A 9053-nucleotide genomic window follows, 5' to 3' on the forward strand; every position below is an offset into this window, starting at 1 on the left:
GATGGTATGACCGTGCAGCCTCTTGTCTGACTGCAGCTGTCCAAGTTCCAAACTGGTCGCCAGGATCCCTGGATCCCTGGTTGCCAGTGGGCCTTGAGGCCTCTGCAGTGCACCTTCAAGGACACTGATAGGCATGCTGGTTAACTGGCAGCTGGCACTGATTCTTCATCTTGTGCTAAAATCACACCTTGCTGTGGAGGTGCTAAAATCACACCTTGCTGTGGAGGTACATCCATGGGACCACTTGGTTCCTTTGCATTAGAAGCACAATAAGAGGGAGCTGGATTTCCTGCTAGAGGAATGTTTAGGGAGCGAGGTTGACCATGGTCTTGTCCCATGTCTCTTTCTGTTTCCTGACATTTAAATGCCAGATATCCATTTCCTTGCCCCCATATTGAGAAGTTAGCAGGTTTGCATACCAGTGTCTACTGACAGAGCCCATGTATGGGTACTCAAGGCCCCATGTCCAGCTGAGAAGTGTCTCATGTGCAACAAGCTGCACACCCAGAGTGACTTGTATGGCACACACACAGCACACACAGTGCCACAGTGGGAGAAAGAGGCCTTTGGAGCTGGGAGGCCCAGATTACAGGCCCCACCACCCCATGCTGTCAGACAGCCCTGGTTATAGCTAAGTACAGGTGGAAGTGAGAGAACATGTTCCTCATTATTCACCATGTTATTCATGTTATCAGTTATTCACCATGTGTGCTCCAACATTCATTAGTCTCCTGTTTAACTAGAGTTATTCAAGTAAGGAACGGAGACAATACCATATGACTTGTGTGAACACCACACACGGTGAATAATGAATAGTGGATATCCAAAGTGAACCTCTCACTGGACTGAAAACGCTTCATCCAAGCTGTTTAACAAATACTGAGGAATAATATTCCCATTGACAGAAATTGGACCTTGTTGAGGAATAATTGATGCATGCACAGAAGAAAAAAATACACACCACCAGCCCTCCAATTTACTCAATTTATTCACTGCGAATAATCTCAGTAGGCTCTACTTTCATGCAACTATGGGAATCCTCCCTTGAATCCACAAGAGGAGGAAATACAGCTTTATGTATCTACACACTATTCTTTTTTTGTTGCTATTATGGCTTTTTGTAGTATTCTAGACAGTGGTAGTACTGAAATAATTTCCTCTGACAGCAGACTGTTAAATGGAAGCACAGCAGAAAAGTAGGACAACGTTGCAGCCATGCAGGGGCTCATTCACCCTTTCGGGTTTCAAAGGGAGGGATATTCCTTCCAGTAGCAAGCTGCCCAAATAGGATGCAGGAACTATGCAAAATGAATGGGAGATTCCTGGGCACAGACTCGCTCCATCATTCAAGTCTGTTAGGGGATGACATTTACTCTGGCTTTCTCATGTTGGGTTGTCATATCATGTTGAATTCAGTACTTGACCCTGAAATGAGAGGTGGCAGAATCAGAATGGTGAGACAACTAACAACAAAGGTTATATGAACTGGAAATTATCTCTTACAAAGCAAAAAAAAAAAAAAAAAAAAAAAAAAAAAAAAAAAAAAAAAAAAAAAAAAAAAAATCAAACTAAAATTAGGTATATCTCTTGATTATTATAGTTATTACAGGTAGGCTGGGCAGATACTCACAGGCTATGCATGAATGCATAGCAGCTTGAAAGCTGCCCCAAACAGCTTAGGGGAGCTGCTTAGGAGAAACTAATGTGTAAGACTTCCAAAACAATCAAAACCATAACACAGTCTGAAATGGCTGCATCTTCTACATTGTGTTCTGCCACAAAGTGCTACGAGCCTTGAATTAAATCACAGAGACACGAGCTGGAAGCGAGGAGCTGTAGCCACAGCTTGATCCTAGTGTAAAGCTTACCTCACCTCACCAGAAGGATCCAGGATAGTGTTATAAACCAAATTTTCACATCCTGTGCCGTCTGGCATAGCACATAGCATCATCCTTGGGAAATACATAACCTAGCAGAAATAAAAATATATAAACCCAGGATGCCAAAAGAATTTGCCCTTTTGCAATCAGGATCGACTTTCATTCTTAACACACCTCTTTGGTCCATTTAATTTCATATTGTTCTGGTTTTTTTTCTGCACAGGAGCCATGGGTAGTGCTGCAGATAGAGGGGAAAATCCCAGGGCTGTGTTAAAAAAAAATCCAGATGTAAAGCAAAATGGATTAATACACTTTTCTACAAAGTGGTAAAATGAAAACACATCTGATGGACTTCCACACAGTTTGCCTCAGGCAAAGAGCATTCCATTAAAATAAAAATACATTTGGTTAGAGCAAATTAAATGTTCCCAAGAAGGAATAGTTTGAGGTCAAAGGTGAAGCCACTTTACTTGCACACATGTTTTCAATCTGTTTGACCTCTGTGATCAGCAAAGCTCAGATGTGCAAAGGGGAAGAAGCTTAAAAGAGATTGGGAAGAATAAAAAAATAAAATACAAAGAAATGCATAAAAGATCTGCATGATATAGTTGTAAACTGTCCGTACTAAAAGAGGAAAAGTTGTGAGGAGTTTTTCTGTGATCCTACTCGGGGTGATAAAAGACCTGGAAGATCTTGACCATATTGCAGAATAATGTTTCTTATCATCAGCTGGGACAGAAAGAATGACTCCTAAGCTGTTGTGGCAAGGATTTGTGTGCCTGATGTTGAACAGTCCTGAAAAGACTCTAGGGAAGTGGATCAAAAAGAAGGAAAAGAGCAAGTGAAAGATTTTCTGTTGAACCAGTGCTCCATTTCATGTACCCTTCCCACTGAATGTGCTCCGGCTGCTCTCTCACATGCAAGTTTTTGAAGCAGGTTTTTGTCCAATAAACCAGGAGACTGCGGCAATCAGGCAGAGGACAGAACACTGATGTTTTGCTGGGTGGCAGCTTCCAACACAACCTTTGCTGTGGCTTAAATCCCCAAGGGATGAGCAGTGCATGCCCTGCCTCCTTTATGAGACCAACCTAATGTAAGGTCTTACTCCGGCACTCTGGAGTGTCTCCTTGGCAAACAGGGGGGACAGGTTGAGCAGGGGCAGGGAAAAGAGGGTTGTGTGTTTTGCCTCAGCTTCCTCCCTTCCTCTGCCCTACTCTCTAACAGACACCATGAGTCTGGATCTTCTTCTGTACAATGTGAATGTTTTGAACCCAGGCTCAATTATGTCCAATGAAAAGCAAAAAAGCCAAACTAACCTCAGCTAAGGTTCTCCTGAAGCTTGCTCACTTCAGCTTATATAGCCCTTAGTGCTACAAACTACAGATCCTTTTATTGCCAGCCATGGGTTTACAATGCCTGCTAACACTGCCTGGTCCCTGCCCTGCCAGCCAGCATTTAACTGGCTTTCCCACCTGGCTTTCCCCTGCAGCTCAAGCTTGAGAGAGGAGCCTCTCAGCAATGGCTGTGCCTTGCAGCCGAGCCTTAATCAGGTCAACAAGAATGGATTTTGCTCCACACTCCCAGTGGAAGGCTGTCACATGAGCACGGACAAGAAGTCCACAGATCTTCTGGACAAAGTAGACTTACCCAAAAGCCGTTGGTTTGTCAGATTGCTATTTTGAAGCCAGCCAATTCAGCTACTCCATCTTTCACAACTCATCTGTTTGCTGTGGCTTAGCAAATCCATTGGCCCCTCTCTGTCTATGGCAGCTGTGTTACTGCCCATATTGCTGCAGGGAAGAAAGGTGCTTCACACCTTTCCTAGGTTATTACTGCAGATTGGTCCATGCAGAGTGCTGCAGCTGCAGGTTGCAGCCCCGGTGGCTCACTACGCACCCCCACTCCGCAGGCACTGGCATGGCCAGTGCATCTGCTCTGCAGAGCCCCAGGCTCAGCTGGGGGGCCTGGGGCTCATCTGGGCTCAGAAGGCTTGAATGGCATTTCCACAGGGACCTTCGCCATTCTTTCTTCTCCTCAGCTGCTGCAAAGCAGCAGATAACCACAAATGCATTTTTCAAAAGGAGAGTGTGTCTGCATCTCTGCTAACTCCTGATCAAGAGCAGCAGCTCTGTGTTTGCCACAAATCCATGTTCTCGCTGCTCCTGAAATCCCAAAGCCAGTGTGAATGATAGGACCTGAATAAAAGTCAACTATATGATATGGGTTAAAATCAGATGAAAATCTGGAAGGCAGTGTTCAGAATGTGCACAACGTTCTAACGGGTGTTTCAGCTGCAAATCAATCCCAAACTTCTGACCAAAATTCACCCTGCTTTGAGTCAGTCCCAAAGTTCACACCCCAGAGCCATGGAGTAGTGGGGATCTTGAAATCAGGCTTGAATCATCTGCAAGATCAATGCTATTTACACCTTACCCGATGGCAGCAACACATCCAAAAGGGATTTGCTACACCTCTCGGAGTAGCCAGGATCTGGGAGGTCAGCCTTTTTATTAACAGGCAAGGCTGTGCCATGTGAGGAACAGCAGAATTTACACTTGCCATCTGCAAAATGAATTACATGTTCCAGGCATCTGCAGCTTCATAAATTATAACACAGTGTCAACAGTGCACCTGTGAGGAGATTTTAGACAACAGGAGCAAAGAAACTGCCAGTGAACCAAGGGGATGCACAGGCAGGAACGCTGGGAAGGCATTTGGCTGCTACCTGCTTCAGCTTGCCCGAGCTTTTCCCTCCTGCATGCCCAGCCGCCAGCAGATTCGCACCACCAAGAGTCACAGAAAGTGCACACTTTTATCAGCTTTTTAAACACTGGGCCCCTTTCTGTAATTAGGTGTGGGGATGAGGCTCTGCTTGGCCTTCCTCTGTGGTTCCCCTTGAGCATCACTGGTGAGGGGCTCTTGGGGGAGAGGGGGCAGGCAGGGGGCCGGGGGGCTGGGGTTTTGCATATGAGATTAAGGACTGAACATCCTGTTCATTTCGCTTTTATCTGTCTGTGTGCTGTAGCGCTGAAGTCTCTGCTTTCCCTGTGTTATATTCAGCGCGCAGAGTGACTCATCTGCAAGCGCAAATTACCTTGCTAAAGTATTCTTAGGAGAAATAATTAGCCACAAGCACCTCCTCTCCAGCCTCCTGTATGTGCCTCCGGGGACTGGGGCGCTTGACATAAATCATTTAGTCCCGAGCCCTAGCACACACCTTTCCCAAAGGACTCCATAATTGGCAAAGTAGTTGCCAACCGGGTTTAAAGTGATTTGAAATTGTTTTCCATACAGCCTTGCTGATAGCAAAAGGTTTCCCCCTTTCCTCAAGCATGAGTTACAGTAACATGATTGGATGTAACCCGTTATTCAGTTCAAGCTGTGATTCTGATACAGTATAGACAATATAAATTCCCCAGAGCTCTGTGAGGCCACCTCAATGGTCCATTTAAGTCCAATTCAATTAGGCTCACTATAGTTCTTAGGATTTCTTAGGTATGTTTGCAGCAGCCTTGGGGTTTGAATGTGAGAACAGTATTCATCTAGGAGTTTTAAATTAGGTCTCAGGTGTCATCATTCTAAATGAATTATTACGGTGGTGTGTTCATGCCATTACAGGTAAGGTTATGTTAGTATCTCCATTCAGCCATATTAATGCACCAAGGGCTGGAGCTTGGTATGTAAGGTCCTTGCCTTACAGCGTCTGCTTTAACCTCTCCCTCAAAATAACCGGGCTGCCGGGCACCGAGCTGTGTTTAAAATACGTGTAAATAGCTTGTTTACTTTCAGTTTCTGACTGATTGTCAGCGATGTGAATTAGGAGGTGCTGTTACACCCGCAGCACTGCCAGTGCCCTTCCCTCCTCAGAGGGTCGGGGAAAGGGACCCTGTCCAGCCTGACCCCCCTCACTGCCGATGGCAAAGAGGTGTGCAGAGAGGAATGGAGTGCTGGGATGGGAAAGACTGCAAACGTCGCTCCTGCCTTTCTTTCAGTTGTTGGATTTTGGAGTCCTGGTTTTGCTTTATTTCCCCAGCCACGGCTCGCAGGGAGGGAAACATGAAAATGTGCTTCATTTCGCTTTCCCCAGCTTTTCTCCATTTGTGTCTGCATCTGATCTCCCTCTGGTATTTAACGGTCCTCTCAGTGCTTTCAGGAATGAGTGTGGTGAGGGAAGAGAAGCACTTCAGCAGCCCAAATGGCCCCTCCATATTTCATGTCTACAGATGGACACCATTTGGCTCCTATAACAAGGCAGTGCAAATGCCAGCTATGTAGATGAAGCTTACTTCAAAGGAGGAAAAAAGAAGAAGCAGAGAAGATGATTAATTTTTAGCAGGGAACTCTGGAAGCCTAAACTGGCATTTGGATTGAATCCTGAGACTAGATTTAAAGGTCAAAGATAACATGTCTTTATTGGCTATATGTCGAAATTATTTTCATTGTTTTACTCTGGTCCCATCTAGTGGCTCCTACAGAAAGTGAGAGCCCTTCGCTCCATTGCTGTATTACCTGGAAAAGCCACAGTCTCACTAAGGCTAAAGAGAGAAGGGATAGGGGATATTTCACAGGTGGAGACCTGAGAAATAAAGCAACCTGTTGGCCTTTACGTAGTTTCACACTGGCTGTCAGGTCTCCCAGATCCAAGCCTCCTGAGACCCATACAGTACTTCCGAGAAGAGTATCCTACCTCCCAGAGCCATAACCTTTTCCTATTGTTTTTATCCTGGAAATTTCACTTAGTTTATCTCCACTCTGATTTGCTACATCTTGCCCCTATGCTCCTGGGAGAAACATGTCAATATTTTGCCTGTGTTATATAGGGGAATAGTCAGAAGAAAAGACTCAAAATCTTTCCTCTGCTCTCTGTCATATCTTTGCTAGGGCAGGCTGTAGCCCTAAGGTCCTTCCAAGATCAAATAAATGCCTCCAGGAAGAAAAGATCAAAGGAGAAAGAAGCTTAAGAAGTCACTAGTCTGGGTATTTCCTCCTATTAGAGTGGCCCATCATGATTCAAGCAGTCTCCTGGGTAACAAAAATTATGGGGCAAAGCATGTTTCTCTGGGGACAGAGGCCCCCAGGTGAGAGAGAGCATCTGTAGGGCAAATCCACACATGCAGGACTCACTTTTCCCACAGCCATCTAGAAGAGAGTCAGACCTCACCCGCAGGCCAAGTAGCAAGATTAGTAGCAATTATTTCCGAGATTCTCAGCAAGGCCTGTGGGCGGTGCAGCACTAGCACAAGCTTCGGGACACCTCACAGCCAGGGCTTTGGCTGAGCACAGAGGCATGGGATCCATGAAGGTCACTGTTCCTCCAAAGGCATTTGGGACACACACTGAGGGATGGCTCTGCTGTTTCAGGACCTGAGCTGGGATACCCTGACTGCCTCATTATGCCATAGGAGCTTCTCTGGGGGATTGACACTAACTGGGGGATGCCTGCACCATCCATAGATGACCACTTAACCAAATATATTAGGTCACCTGCTAGGTGCTGGGTGTTTCCATTCATTTTCTTGTAGCCAGCTTCAATTTTTAAGCCTAAATTTTGTCTCCTTATTTTTCCTTGGCACGACCTCACTTCTTTTAATACTGCTACTATTAAAGTACAATCAAGGTCACTTCAGAGTGTCACTTCTGGGACTGTTCTTTGTTTGCAGATACCCAAGGGAATTAGAGCCAAATAACTTAGTCACATATGTAGATATCTTATTGAGTCAAGGTTTCAGTGAAAGGGAATGTAATAAAAATTAATATCTCCTAAGGAACAATGTTGATTTGCAACTTTTTACCTTGTTTACCAGAACATTTTTTCTGGGAAAGCCTATGACTTCCCGAAGTTTTATTTTAGTAATTAATTGTACAGATGTATTTTCTTACCATTTAACTAAATTCTTTTGCTAGAAACCCTTTTGGAATTTTAATCAATGGAGATTTAGTAGGAAAACAACAGGTGCCCACTTTATATCTTAAGAAAGGTAGGACATTTCACAGAAGACAAATTTTGACATCCCTGCAGAGCTAATCTAAAGCCAGACTGGCAACTGGGAGAAAAAACATTCCCTAAAACACAAATCCTCAACAGCTCTCTTTTGGACTCTCAGATCTAGGAATCAGTCTTCATCCGTGAGGAGCTTCTGTTCAACACAAGTATTGGAGAGGAGGAAAAGAGAAGAAAAATTACTTTGCCTTTGTCTCTTTGCTTGCCCAGCCCTACAGTCTTCTGTGGCCTAAATGCACAAAGCAGAAGTATTCACAGGTCTGCCTAACATTGTACTGTCCACAATCATCCTCTCCGGACAGACCCACTGCTCTGGGCTCACTGGTGTTTGTCAAATGTTGTCTGCATCGGGAGCACCTGAGGACACTTCCCAGCTCCCTTACTGGGCAGCCCAGTTGCACCGCAGCCGCTCATCTGGGCAAGACCAGTGACATGCTGCTTCCCACACGCCCTGCTTGCCCCAGGAAGTGAGTGCAGGCTGAGGATGATGTGCTTTTCCTGGCTCCCTTCCTGGCGTCCTGCAGCTCAGCCCTGATGTATCCATGAGATGCAGCCTTCTCATCCCGGCTGGACTCCCACTGCCCTCAGACCTTTGCATGCAGAGAAGAGATTAACTCTTTATTGTGACGGGGAGTGAGGCACTGGAAGAGATTGCCCAGGAAAGCTGTGGATGCTCCATCCCTGGGAGAGTTGAAGACGATGTTGGATGGGGCTTTGAGCAACCTGGTCTAGTGGAGGGCGTCCCTGCCTGTGGCAGGGGGGGTGGAACTGGAAGATCTTTAAGATCCTTCCAACCACCATTCCATGATTCTATGAGTCCATGAAGCGAGCAGCCACAGGAAATGTCAAAGACACTCTAAAGCTACTGCTGGGGGATCCTGCTAATTTCATCACTGTTTCCTTCCACCATCAATAAGTAGCTATAACAAAGAATGCACAGCACCGACACCCATAGCATCCATACCTCACCCTCCCAGAATCCATACGGACCTTTTGTGTGAGTCAGGGCTGCTCGGAGACACTCAAAGCAGCAGATCCCGCAGATCCCGGGTGTGAAAATCCCGTGTTCTGCCACTCCATAGCTACCATCACTTCTCCTTGCGTGGCTTTCGGAGGGTTTCCGCGGAGCAACAGTGACATCCAGTGGCCGCATCCACCCGGTGGGATTCCTG

The 9053-nt window shown here is 45.8% G+C and overlaps 1 long non-coding RNA gene across 1 annotated transcript; it reads right to left on the reverse strand.

Moving 5' to 3' along the window:
• Window positions 1–982: 982 nt before the first annotated feature.
• Window positions 983–9047, reverse strand: LOC108447650. Its single transcript, XR_001863316.1, has 3 exons — window positions 8872–9047; window positions 1869–1969; window positions 983–1425 (listed from the first exon to the last, which is right to left on the reverse strand). It is a non-coding gene; the product is annotated as an uncharacterized LOC108447650 (long non-coding RNA).
• Window positions 9048–9053: the final 6 nt, after the last annotated feature.

This window comes from Corvus brachyrhynchos, unplaced genomic scaffold (assembly GCF_000691975.1).
Source record: "Corvus brachyrhynchos isolate BGI_N302 unplaced genomic scaffold, ASM69197v1 scaffold106, whole genome shotgun sequence".
NCBI classification, from domain to species: domain Eukaryota; kingdom Metazoa; phylum Chordata; class Aves; order Passeriformes; family Corvidae; genus Corvus; species Corvus brachyrhynchos.